The sequence below is a fragment of the Rutilus rutilus genome (assembly GCF_951802725.1).
Source record: "Rutilus rutilus genome assembly, chromosome: 23".
Classification (NCBI taxonomy): domain Eukaryota; kingdom Metazoa; phylum Chordata; class Actinopteri; order Cypriniformes; family Leuciscidae; genus Rutilus; species Rutilus rutilus.
This window is the reverse complement of record NC_140233.1, coordinates 28,485,408-28,497,219: the sequence shown is the minus strand read 5'-3', so window position 1 is coordinate 28,497,219 and position 11,812 is coordinate 28,485,408. Positions and strand designations below refer to the sequence as shown.

The 11,812-nt window shown below is 37.0% G+C and overlaps 1 gene segment (V, D, J or C); it reads right to left on the bottom strand.

Annotated features, from left to right (window-relative positions):
- Positions 1-9,322: 9,322 nt before the first annotated feature.
- On the bottom strand, positions 9,323-11,274 carry LOC311283342 (immunoglobulin lambda constant 7-like). The segment is given in 2 exons: positions 11,184-11,274; positions 9,323-9,639 (listed from the first exon to the last, which is right to left on the bottom strand).
- Between the last annotated feature and the right edge of the window lie 538 nt (positions 11,275-11,812).

The window sequence follows — 11,812 nt, the reverse complement described above, 5'->3', positions numbered from 1 at the left end:
AATACAGTCGAACTATACTCCACAGGGGGGAATCCTAAAACAAGCTATAAGCGGCTCTGGCATAGCAATACAAGTGTTTCTTACAGGATTTTTTGTTAAAACTGTGGTGGGTGGACCTTGGTTCTTCTAGGGGGGTTCGGGGGCATGCCCCCCCGTGAGAAAATTTTGTACATTTTAATGTTAAATTCATCAATCTGGTGCACTTTGAGAGTTCAAAATTAAAAGCTCCAACCCATATTCAGTGTGCAAATTGAACAAAGAAAAATTCAAACCTCTTTAAGTTACAGTGTCTATTTACATTACACCTACTATATAATAGTTATAATATTAATCCAATGACAGTTATAGCCATATTTTGTAAAACAAATGCACTAAAACAATAAAGGAAACTTTCATAATTAGTTTTGTACCAATTTCTATACTTGAAAGAGATAAGCACATGATCTTTTATTTTGACGCAAACTGCATCAAGCTTTTATTTTGGCGGAAAACATGGTTTACAAACGCCTGTCATTACATTTCTAGTGAATTGCGGTAATCGTCAACTATGCAGATGTGGAAATAATCTGTAACTGGGTTATGGGTTCCTACACTCATGACATAGCCTAAGTGTTTTGAAAGTAGTTCTGCTTACCGCGGACTCTACACTCTCTGATCTCTCTCCTGATCCTCTGTCCTCACTATCATCATCATCACAGGAGCTGATGAAGGGCAGAAAACATATATTTTGACACATAAAGCGTCTGCTTTAAGGGCCTGGTTCTATTTTTTCACGCTATTTATCTGCACATTCCTTGCGTTTCTTCTCCATCTCGCAGACATTACACACTGACACTGCTGCACGCTCGCTCACTCGTTTAAAGTTGTGATTGGGCCAGCCCAGTGTCAATCAAGGAAAGAACCAATGGGCCGCTGATCTACGTGTTTCATGGGCTGGTCTGTCAGAAAAAAAACTAACACTGACTTTTTTTGACCAATGCATTACACCGGCACAAACCCAAAACGCAAGCAAAACAAAACAAAACGAATGGCCCGCCGATGTACACAAATGTACACAAAAAAAAAAAAAAAAAAAAATAATAAAAAAGTATTTATGAGATGTATCGGCCCAAAAAGCACGTCGGCCCACCGGGCATTTGCCCGGTATGCCCAATGGCCAGTCCAGCCGTGAGTCAGACGTCACAGTGACTGCACTGATACAGCTGAGAGAAACTGCAGCTGCTGATGGAGGATCACAAACTACACAATGGTGTAAACACAAACGTTTGGTCACTGCTGCAAGAACGTCCAGATGATGTACCTTTGATGTTCTCCATGCTGAGGAGGAGGATGATGACGATGAGGATACACACTCACTTCACATTAAATGTCACATTGCAGAGTACCTCCGTCGTTTCATTGAAAGTGGTATGATAGTTATTCTGTGTCTGAGTTGAGTCAAGACTTATTTCAAAATGTAACAAATGTATTTACTAATCCAATTATTAATACTATTGCTTCTAAGCAAGTGCTGGTACACTTCAACAGCTTGTGAAGTTCTGGGTCGGATGGGAGCTTCCCTCATGTGGCATGAAGGTTGAAGCGGTCCGTGCTAATCATCCAAGATCATCAACATGTTTTCAAATCCTACGTTTACCTGGTCACTACAGTACATTTAATGAGTTTTCTATGGATCTGGAGCCTGTATTGCAACATGTCACACTGGATTTGGGTTGGTGTAAAGCTGTGGTTGAATTGACATAAATTTGCTTCTTAGCCGAACGTTCATAATGTATCAGATTGAATTAAAATATAGTTCTACAGAGAACACATCACCACCTGATAATCGACAGTTCAGAAACAATTACTATTGTTGAATTTCATACGTTGTAAAATACATTTCCCTAATCCAGCTGCTTTCCGAGTTCAACGTTCTTGTCAGTGTTATGATGTCATTGAAGTGATTCACATCTCATGAGTTTGAATAAGTTACATCTATAATGTACCAAAATGTTATTCAAAAACAAATTGTTCAGTTCAAAGACTGATCTACAGAGAACCTCGCCTGAATATACATCATTCCAAGAAAATCAATTATCGAGAATGGCATAAAAAAAAAGTGATTCTATGTCAATGTTATGATGTATGAGTGTTCAATTCATTATATAGAAACATTATTAAAAAAAATAAATAAAAAAAAACACATTCAAAGAGTTTTCAAAGACCAATTTGTTTTAATTAACAGTGTATTCAGACATTACACAGATGTCAAATACTTACAACTTTGCTAACTACCAGAGTTTGTCTGGAACTGTAATTCTTTACATATACACATTGAAATGTTGTTGCACATACTGTACAACTTAAGGTAAAGTCGGCAACACCTAAGCTCCAAAATTATCAAAAATATTTATTGTAAAGACAACTATCGCATAGCGGTAACGTTTCGAGCACGCAGGCTCTTCATCAGACTGATCCCAGATTCAGGCTCTTCAGGGAGGCCACTGCTTTCCCAGTCACTCAAGGGAATGTTGATGTCCTATATGAATGAGACAAAAAAATATTTTATTTTGCTGTACATTTAGAAAATAATGCCTTCGCTTAAAGCTTAATATTACTGTGAGAATAAGAAAAAATGACAAATGCTTCCTGGATTGTCAATGACTATATCTCTTGTGATAGTTCTGTGTGAGTCCCTGCTTTGTCCTGAAACTGTTCAAGGCTTTTTAAGAATGTCTTCACACCACACACACTGAAAAGTCATTTATATATATATATCTCAATGTATGAAGGTTGGAGAAGCTTGTCCAATCATACAATCATTTTCAACTGAATTAAATGTTACAGACGTACAATCATAAAACATCATACGGCACCTCATCATTTTCAAGAAGACACGAATGATGTCCTCCCATCTCCCACAACTGATCTGGAGACAGATGTCCTTCTGTACTTAGGGGATGATTGTCCCATCCGTCACGGAAAGTGTCCAGATGACTCTGAAGTCGTGGAACAAACACGTAGTGGCAACAGAAGAGATGCATATGGTTAGACATATCCAGCTGTCCTTCTTCCTCTAGTTGATGAAGCACACTGTAGTAGATGTTTGTGGCTGCAAGCTAGACATCTCTCCAAAGCCTCTCTATTCTGTTAATGTATTAATTCTAGGTTACAATATTGCCATTGGTGTTTTGAATTAACATTTGAAACAGGTATAACAACAGGACCACCTTTAGTTGTGGACACTCTTCCCTGCAATGAAGCTTCTTCTTCCTGAACCTCGAGCTGAAAACATCATACGGGCCACTTCTACATGTTCAACCCCTTGGTCTGCCCTGACCCTAAAACAATATTTAGATCGCACATATTCAAAAAAATAAATATCTCACAAAACATTTGTTTAAACTAGTACAAATACAACATTTTACTTTGATTAAAATGTTAAGTACTGTATTTATTACATTCTTTACAACCCATGTTTGCATAAACTCTCACACTGGGATGTCAAAGCCTGTTCCTGGACAACCACTGTTCTGCAAATTAGTTTAACTTTAACTTTTTAACATCATTCAACCAAACACACTTGAAGCAGCTAATGCAGGGTAATGGACTGGAGCTGGCGTTGAAACCCCTGCTCTAGACCAAAAGCAAACTGAATCAAAGCCAACATTCACCAGTGGAAGACCAAATCTCTCAACTGAGCACTGGAAGAAGTAAAGGGTTGTTGAAGCCAGATTTTTGGTTGCAACACCAAGATACAAGGTCTGCGTTAAAAAAATAAAAATAAAATAAAAGTAGGTTTTTACAATATGTGATTCTGACATCAATATGTAATATAAATGTTATAGATCTCGAGTAATGACTAAGTTTGGTAGTAATAATTGGTTTACTTCAGTGCAGAATAGCCCTTTGTTCACATTTAAATACCTTTCTAGAGAAACCATCGATGTCCCCGAAGATCACAGTGTTGAAGCTGTTTTGGAGAAAAGTCAAAAACAATGAAAAGAAAAGGCTCAGCTAATTTTTCATTTCTTTGACTAATTTAGGATGAGTATACATATACCGAATGAGCTTATGATTAGTATCAATGTGCATCAGTGCTCTTGGGCTAGGCACAGAGTATGTTCGCTGAACCACACATCCCAACTGTGTCAGCCGGGAGACGATGCCTGCACAGTCGACTCTGTGCATGGAGGCCCGGATTCTTTCCCACAGCACTCCATGACCCTCAGCCTGCAGCAAACCCTTCTCCATCCTCTATCCAGCATAAGGATGTCTGGATTTAACTGCTGTGACTAATGTGTCCAGCTCCTCATCCTGAACCCTACGGTATGTGTCTTTCACTGACAGTCCTGTTAAAACTAGCTCCTGGGAACAGGCAAACTCCAGAAAATCTAAATCAACTGGTGGTCGATTAAGCAGATGGACAGTCGAGCATGGAGTCTATCCAATACAGCATTCATCAACAGTTCCTTAAGAGACAGCATTATAACAATTAGCAACATGCACATTACAAGTTTTAATTATAGATTTGATATATAATGTTGTAATTACATAGTTTAGCATCAGCTCAAAGGTCTAAGCAGATTATATGATATACATCATTTCAATGAAAATGCCAAACCAATCGAATCTGTTTTTCTTACTTAACACCAGCTTGAGTATGTGATATGAATTCAGTATGAACACACAGGAGTCGGCTTAATAATAGTACACAACTTATGAAGGATTTAAATATAGGCCTATTTTATATTTATTATTATATATTTGTGTGTGCGCGTTAAAAGTACCATTCTGGCGGCGAGGACGATGCTGAGCCAGATCAGGATGTCAGGAGGGATCGTCTTCTCTTCTGGCGCCTGGCGTGTTTATTGAACCAATCAGATAAGAGTAAATCGAGAGTCAGCGAGAAGCTCATTTGATTGGCTACATGATGAAGGTGGACCCGCCCTCCTCTTCACGTTTGCAAAACTCAATGAGTGAGAGAGTCGTGCCAAAACTGTGAGCGCAGAAAGACGGAACTGTGCAAATCGGGTTATTTCGGGAGCATTTACCCCACGCACACAACAAGTCATTTAGACATTTGCAACAGTTTATTTTTTACGCATATACAGATTGGTTTTACACTTTCAATCCGGTTTGTAGTTCGTTAAACTGTTGTCTTCGGTTGCAAATCACTGTTCACAGGCTTGCAATGATTTTGGCCGTATTTCGGCAAAGTGACAAAAGTGTAAGCGTGGAAAAATGTAAGTCAGAAGAATACAGATCATATTTATTATGCGTTAGCGTGAAGCTGCAGTTTCACAATACATGAATTACACTCACGAAAACCAGTCAAATGTTGTACTTTTTTTTTCTTACACTTGAAACACGGATTTACACCTTTACAAATCTTCTCTTGCACATGCAAATTTAATTTACGCTTGCAATCTTATACACACTTTCACAAATCTTACCCTGCGCATGCGATTCTTCAAGGCATCATATTACCTTCATAGTAAACTTACTCAAAACCTTTGATTGCTGCATTTAAGGCTGCATGTGTTCATCGGTCCCTGTAACATCCAAACAAGATTTAATGTTAGATCTGTCATTTATGTGATCAAAAGGCTACTAAATCATAGACAAATACAATCTAAAAATTATCTTCAGTTATGTAAATCTTTATGTAAATTAGTAAAATAAGCATTTATGTGTGTAATGTAAAGTGTTGACAAAAGCTTAGGCCAAATGGATGATATTATAGCACACATTCAACACACACACGGCTATCTGATGTGTTTTCATCTGGAAGATGTATTTTTAAGAGTTTCATCTGCTGTACTGTACGTCTGTCAAATGTCCCCTGTCAAATATTAAACACACATTTAGGAAACGTCTATGTTGCATTTGGTTATGAGTGAATCTGGACTTTTTTTAAACAAACATTTATCAGATGTTTGTACACAGTTAAAGCAATGCTGTCAAGAAAACGATGTTTAACAAATCTTGAGAAGTGTGTGTGTTTAATGAAGCACGACTGGTAGCTATATGAAAATTCAACGTTTTACAACTTAATATAATTAATATATCAATATTTAATATTAATGTCTTCAAATCAATAGTTTCCTCGTCAGTTGTTAAATAAGTGCAATTTAAATATTAATAATGACTGGATCAATAATATGTATGATTCTGTCTATAGACTCTTCAGAAATGTGTGTATAATAGCTTAGCATTTCTCAACATGAGGAAGTTGTTTGATAATGTGTGTGTGACTGATCTACAGTCTTCAGGATAATGATTTAAATAGAGAGAGTCACTTTGCATTGTCAGCACATGCTTCAGTGCTCTGAGAGTGTTTATAGTGCTGTGAGTTTAACACTTCATGACTGAGAGCAGAACACAATCTTCATCATCACACAAGACTAAACTACAGCAATGAACACAATCAACATCTTCATCTGGATATTGCTCTGTATATCAGGTATACAATAAGACACTGACATGCTTATAACTACATAAAGTTGGTTCATATTTTATACATATTGAACATCTATTTCTATTTCATTGTTTTTATATTGTCTTTATGCATTTCTCTTCCAGGCTCCAGAGGACAGATCATAGTAACTCAATCTCCTGTAGTTCATACAGTTTCATCAGGAGAGAATGTTGTGATGAGATGCACCGCCAGCACTTCTTTAACAGGCTGTAGTCCACCCTGTCTGTCCTGGTACTCACAGAAACCTGGAGAAGCTCCTAAACTCCTGATTTATTACACAAGCAGCCGTCAGTCAGGAACTCCATCTAGATTCAGTGGCAGTGGATCTGGCAGTGATTTTACTCTGACCATCAGTGGAGTCCAGACTGAAGATACAGGAGATTATTACTGTCTGAGTAGACACTGTCCTAGTAGCTGTGTGTTCACACAGTGATAAAGAGTCGTACAAAAACCTCTGTCAGTCAGACGTCACAGTGACTGCACTGATACAGCTGAGAGAAACTGCAGCTGCTGATGGAGGATCACAAACTACACAATATCAAACCTTTCACACACTTTATTCATTTATTATGATGTAAGTAAACATGTAACACAATCTTATATCCCTTACTAAACCGGACTATAATGTGGAGAAAATGTGAGTGGTGCTTGTTCTTGTAAAACTTGCCACTACATTGTAATCTAACTGTAGGAAAGTCAATCACTTTAATTGCACTTCCATCCTTCACCACTAGAGGACAGATCTTTAATATTACTGAGTTCCCTATCTGTCAGCAAGAGAGTTTCTCTGGGCACTTCAACACTTCCTTTATTTCCAAAGGAGAATATTCTCTAGCAAGATTATATCTCTATAAAAGAGAACATTTCCTCTAAAAGACGCTTGTTTCTTCCGGTCGAGTTTGCAGATGAGTTAGGCGGTTCCCCTGCGGGTGAACTTCATTTCTAGAAATGAACAGACTTTAAAAGCCACACACACACTAAAAGCCGAAAATGTGTCATTCGTGTTCAGAAAAATAACTTCAATAATAATAATGAGCTTAGCTTTGTGTTGCGCTTTAACTTTAAACAGAACGAGTACCTCTTTCTTGAAGTGCACATTGTAGATCATAACAGAAATTAGCACAGCCAAAACTGATGAATGATTGAGACCTCTTCCAGCAGCGGTCGGGACGAGTAGAGCGCAGTCTGGACGGTTTAGAAGTTGCAGATGTCCTGATCAGGCCAGTGTGCACATGATGATGGACAGGAGTCATAGTCCCATACTCCATTTCAATGAAGTCATTCAACTGTGCTCTCAGAGTTACAGTTATATTCATAAAGAGCCTTCGAGTCCCACCAGGTGTAATCCACGTTTAGAGAGTTGGGTCACTCTCCCACTCTTTACTGTAGATACAACTGTATATTTATGTCACTTTGACACACTGATCACTCGAATATACAGCTACAAATTATCTCACTAAAAACCCGTCAGTCATGAATGATCACGTCTGATTGCTGATCTCTGATTGGCTGAATCAGATCTGCGGTGGGCCGGTGTATTTACACATCATGATGACTGATTTTATGGACTACATGCACACTTGAGTTTTGTTTATTAACCAATTAGTCTATAAAATGTAGGAGTTTGAAAACCGCCAAACCAATTTTTACCAGAACAATCAAACTCAAAACTGGCCAAATCTGGCAGCACTGGCTTCATGTCATCACTGTTTCCAAATGTCACTGGTTCGTCACTAGGGGGCGATGATCTCTGTGAACCCATGAACCACTGTCTATTTCATTTTACCTGATCTCAGATCAGTTTTTTAAATATTAATGATTATTGACACATTTTTATAATAAAAAAGGAGTTGTAGTTAAAAGTGTCTAATTGGTCTGATTACCAAGCTCTCCATAAAACACACAAAACAAGTCCTTCAATTTAATAAACTAACACATATTATAAAGACATTTCATATTTACTGGTATTAGATGATTTGGTAATTGCATTGAATAGATTAGACTTTAAATAAAAACATTTGCATTTAGTGTGTAAAAGGTGTTTTTATGCTGAGTTTCCGCTGTTCTGACCAGCGTGTGGCGTTTCCAGAGCTTCAATACAGTGAATCATTATGCAAATCAATCGGTTCAATGGTTTCTAAAAGCTTTGTTTCTCCATCACTAGAGCAACATGATTCTGGTTCACTCTTGAGTTGATAACAGCAGGCCAGAGAGCAAACTTTGCCTGGCCCACCTCCACTTCTGGCTGGGTCCCCGGCCCAAAACTGGCCCAACACACTGAACATGGACACACAGAGCTTCCTCTGGCCCAGATGTGGCCCACACCCTGTAAAGTGACTCTTATTGACTGATATGGCCCAGGTCTGGCCCAGGCACTGTAAGACAGATCTGGCTGAGAGTCGGCTGGGCAGAAACTGGCAGTGAAACACAAACTCAACCAAGGGTTTTTATTATACAATTAACAAATACACTTTAATATAAACATGTATGAACAATGAACAAATACACTATGAAATTAACATTTATTAACAACACACTGATTCTTCATTTGTGATCATATAAATGTAATGTGGTAAATGTAATGATTATGTAACAATTAGTGTCAGAACGGCTGATTCATAATTATTTTTTTAAATTATTTTTATGATATTTTTATATTTTAAAGTTTTTAATCTGCTATAAATTATCAGTTTGTTTGATTGAAAGATCACACACACACACACACACACACACACACACACACACACACACACACTCAGTTTCAGTATTGAGTTGTAAATCACTACAGCTGCAGCACTAGACTCATGTGAATCCTGCCTGACACAGGACACTCAGATACGGCTCATCTTCAGGAGAGAAACATCAGCACTCAGAGCTCTTGTGGAACGAGACCTCATGAGGAGCTCCATCATGTGTTACTCTGCAGACGTACAGCTCTCCCTCTTCCCAGCGTGCTTTGCTGAGGGTCAGGACGCTACTGCGGCTGTAGCGGCCGTCCTGCTGGCTCTCTGCGCTGGTCAGAACCCCCTCGGTGACCTCTGACCCGTCCAGTGTCCAGCTCACCAGCGCCCCCTGTGGAGAGTAAGAGCTGAGCAGGCAGAGCAGTGCGGCTGAGTCTCCAGAGATCTGCAGAGAAGAGGGCGGCAGCAGAGACACTGAGGGCTTCACTGTGGGACCAGCTGCAGGAGACAAACACAACACATTCACACACACACACACACACACACACACAACACACTGCACATTCACAGCATAGGAATAATGCTGCTCTAGTTTTAGATTCAATCATTATAAAACAATATCAGTAACACTTTATTTAAAGCTTTTATACATATTGCATTATAAAAGTATTTTTAATGCATTAATTATGCACTGCTATATACATTAATATGTATGTATGATCTAATCAATAAGTGTAACAGCAGTTATAACACATATTATCTATTATCAGGCCGATCTGACTGCTTTAATTCCAGCAATTATTCACTCTGAACATTAATATCTTACATTTTGAGATATTCACCTAAACTGAAAATGTAACTCAATTTCAAACAGAGTTAAAACACAATTGAATCATACAGAATGAACAAAACACTGAATTATAAGCACAACATGAGCAAAAGAGATTCAGTATCATTGACTGAACTACAGAAAGCAGCAACATTTACATTCTGATGTCAAATCTCTTTTTCCATGTATGATTTCTACAATAAAAGATGAACTAAATATGAACTCAGTGTAGAAATAAATGAAGTAAAAACAAACCTGTAATAAACTGATTAAACTCATAGTGAGACACATTGTGGAAATATGTTTAGAATTTATTTCATGTTTTTATAAATTTAATTTATAAAAACATGAAATAAATTCTAAACATATTTTATTTGTAATTTATTTTGTTGAAATGAATAATGCTATTCATATAATAATATTGTTTTAGATTAAATTATTATAAAAAAATATCAGTAACACTTTAAAAGCCTTTATACATATTACATTAAATTATTATTTATATATATTTATATTAATTATTATTTTATTATTATATAAAGTTTTTTTAATGCATTAATTATATATTTTATACACATTGTAATACATGTATGATCTCATCAATAATTGTAACCACAGTTATAACACATTATAATATTATCTATTCATTGTTACAACTTAAAAAAAAAAATATATATATATATATATACCCAAATCTTATGGCAAACAACCAATTTAAGATGTAAAAAGGAATTGGCAAATATTATAATACATTGTAACTTTGGTTACAGTTATTTACTAAAAGATAAAAGGCATTATTATCTACATTATTGTTACCTTTATAATGCTTTATACATAAAGGCTTTAAGTAAAGTTTGCCACAATATCTTATAATCATTATTATTAATAAATGTTGTTCTTGTTTCCACTGTAAAACACTTTCTGAAATCTAAATTGTATTATTTTATTAGGTGATTAAATAGACAGACTTACCGATCACCAGTTTAGTTCCTCCACCGAATGTGTACCACAGTGATACAATCTAATGAAACGCTCGTACAAAAACCTCTATTCCACTCGAGTGAACACACACTCCAGCAGAGAGAGAGAAACAACACTTCAACACACTGATATTAGAAGATCCTCAGCTCTTCTCAACACTCACTCATTCAGATTTGACTAAATGCTTTCTGATATAACACTGTTTAAAGAAATATATTTGATGAGCTGTGACCTCTGAGGTGACCTTTGACCTCTTTGATCATGGATGATGTTGTGGAGTTTCTCATAATGATGCTTCTGTTCTTCATATGCAGATCAATCATCATGATTCACAGAAAAACCTGCAGCTTCAGACTTCAATCTTCAGTCAAAATCTCTTCAAATAATGAGTTTATTGAATATTAGAGCCAAAGTCAATAGAAAGTGTCAACAATGAAAATATAAAAGGTATTTTGCATGTTCTACACAGTCAAGCATGTTTTCATATTCAAGGTCTGTTCTAAAAGTATCTGGACTGGTTATGAATCTCCACACAAGATCATGAAACGTGAACAAGCTCTAATATGTCTCCATCTTTAACAGCCTGTTTCTTCTCCATTTGATGATTTCAGACACACATGAGGCTTCATGATAGATGGAGTGACACCATGAACTCTGATTAGAGATTCACAATCAGTCCTGATACTTTCTGAACAGACTCATGATTCATGATCTTACTTTAGTGATGGCGGTTCATCTAGTGGAAGTGTAGCAGTGATGATGGTCACATGACTGAATATGGACACAGAGATGGACGTTCATCTGCACATCCTCAGTGTCTCAGGAGTCACAATAAAAATACTAAATAAAGTCATGATTCTG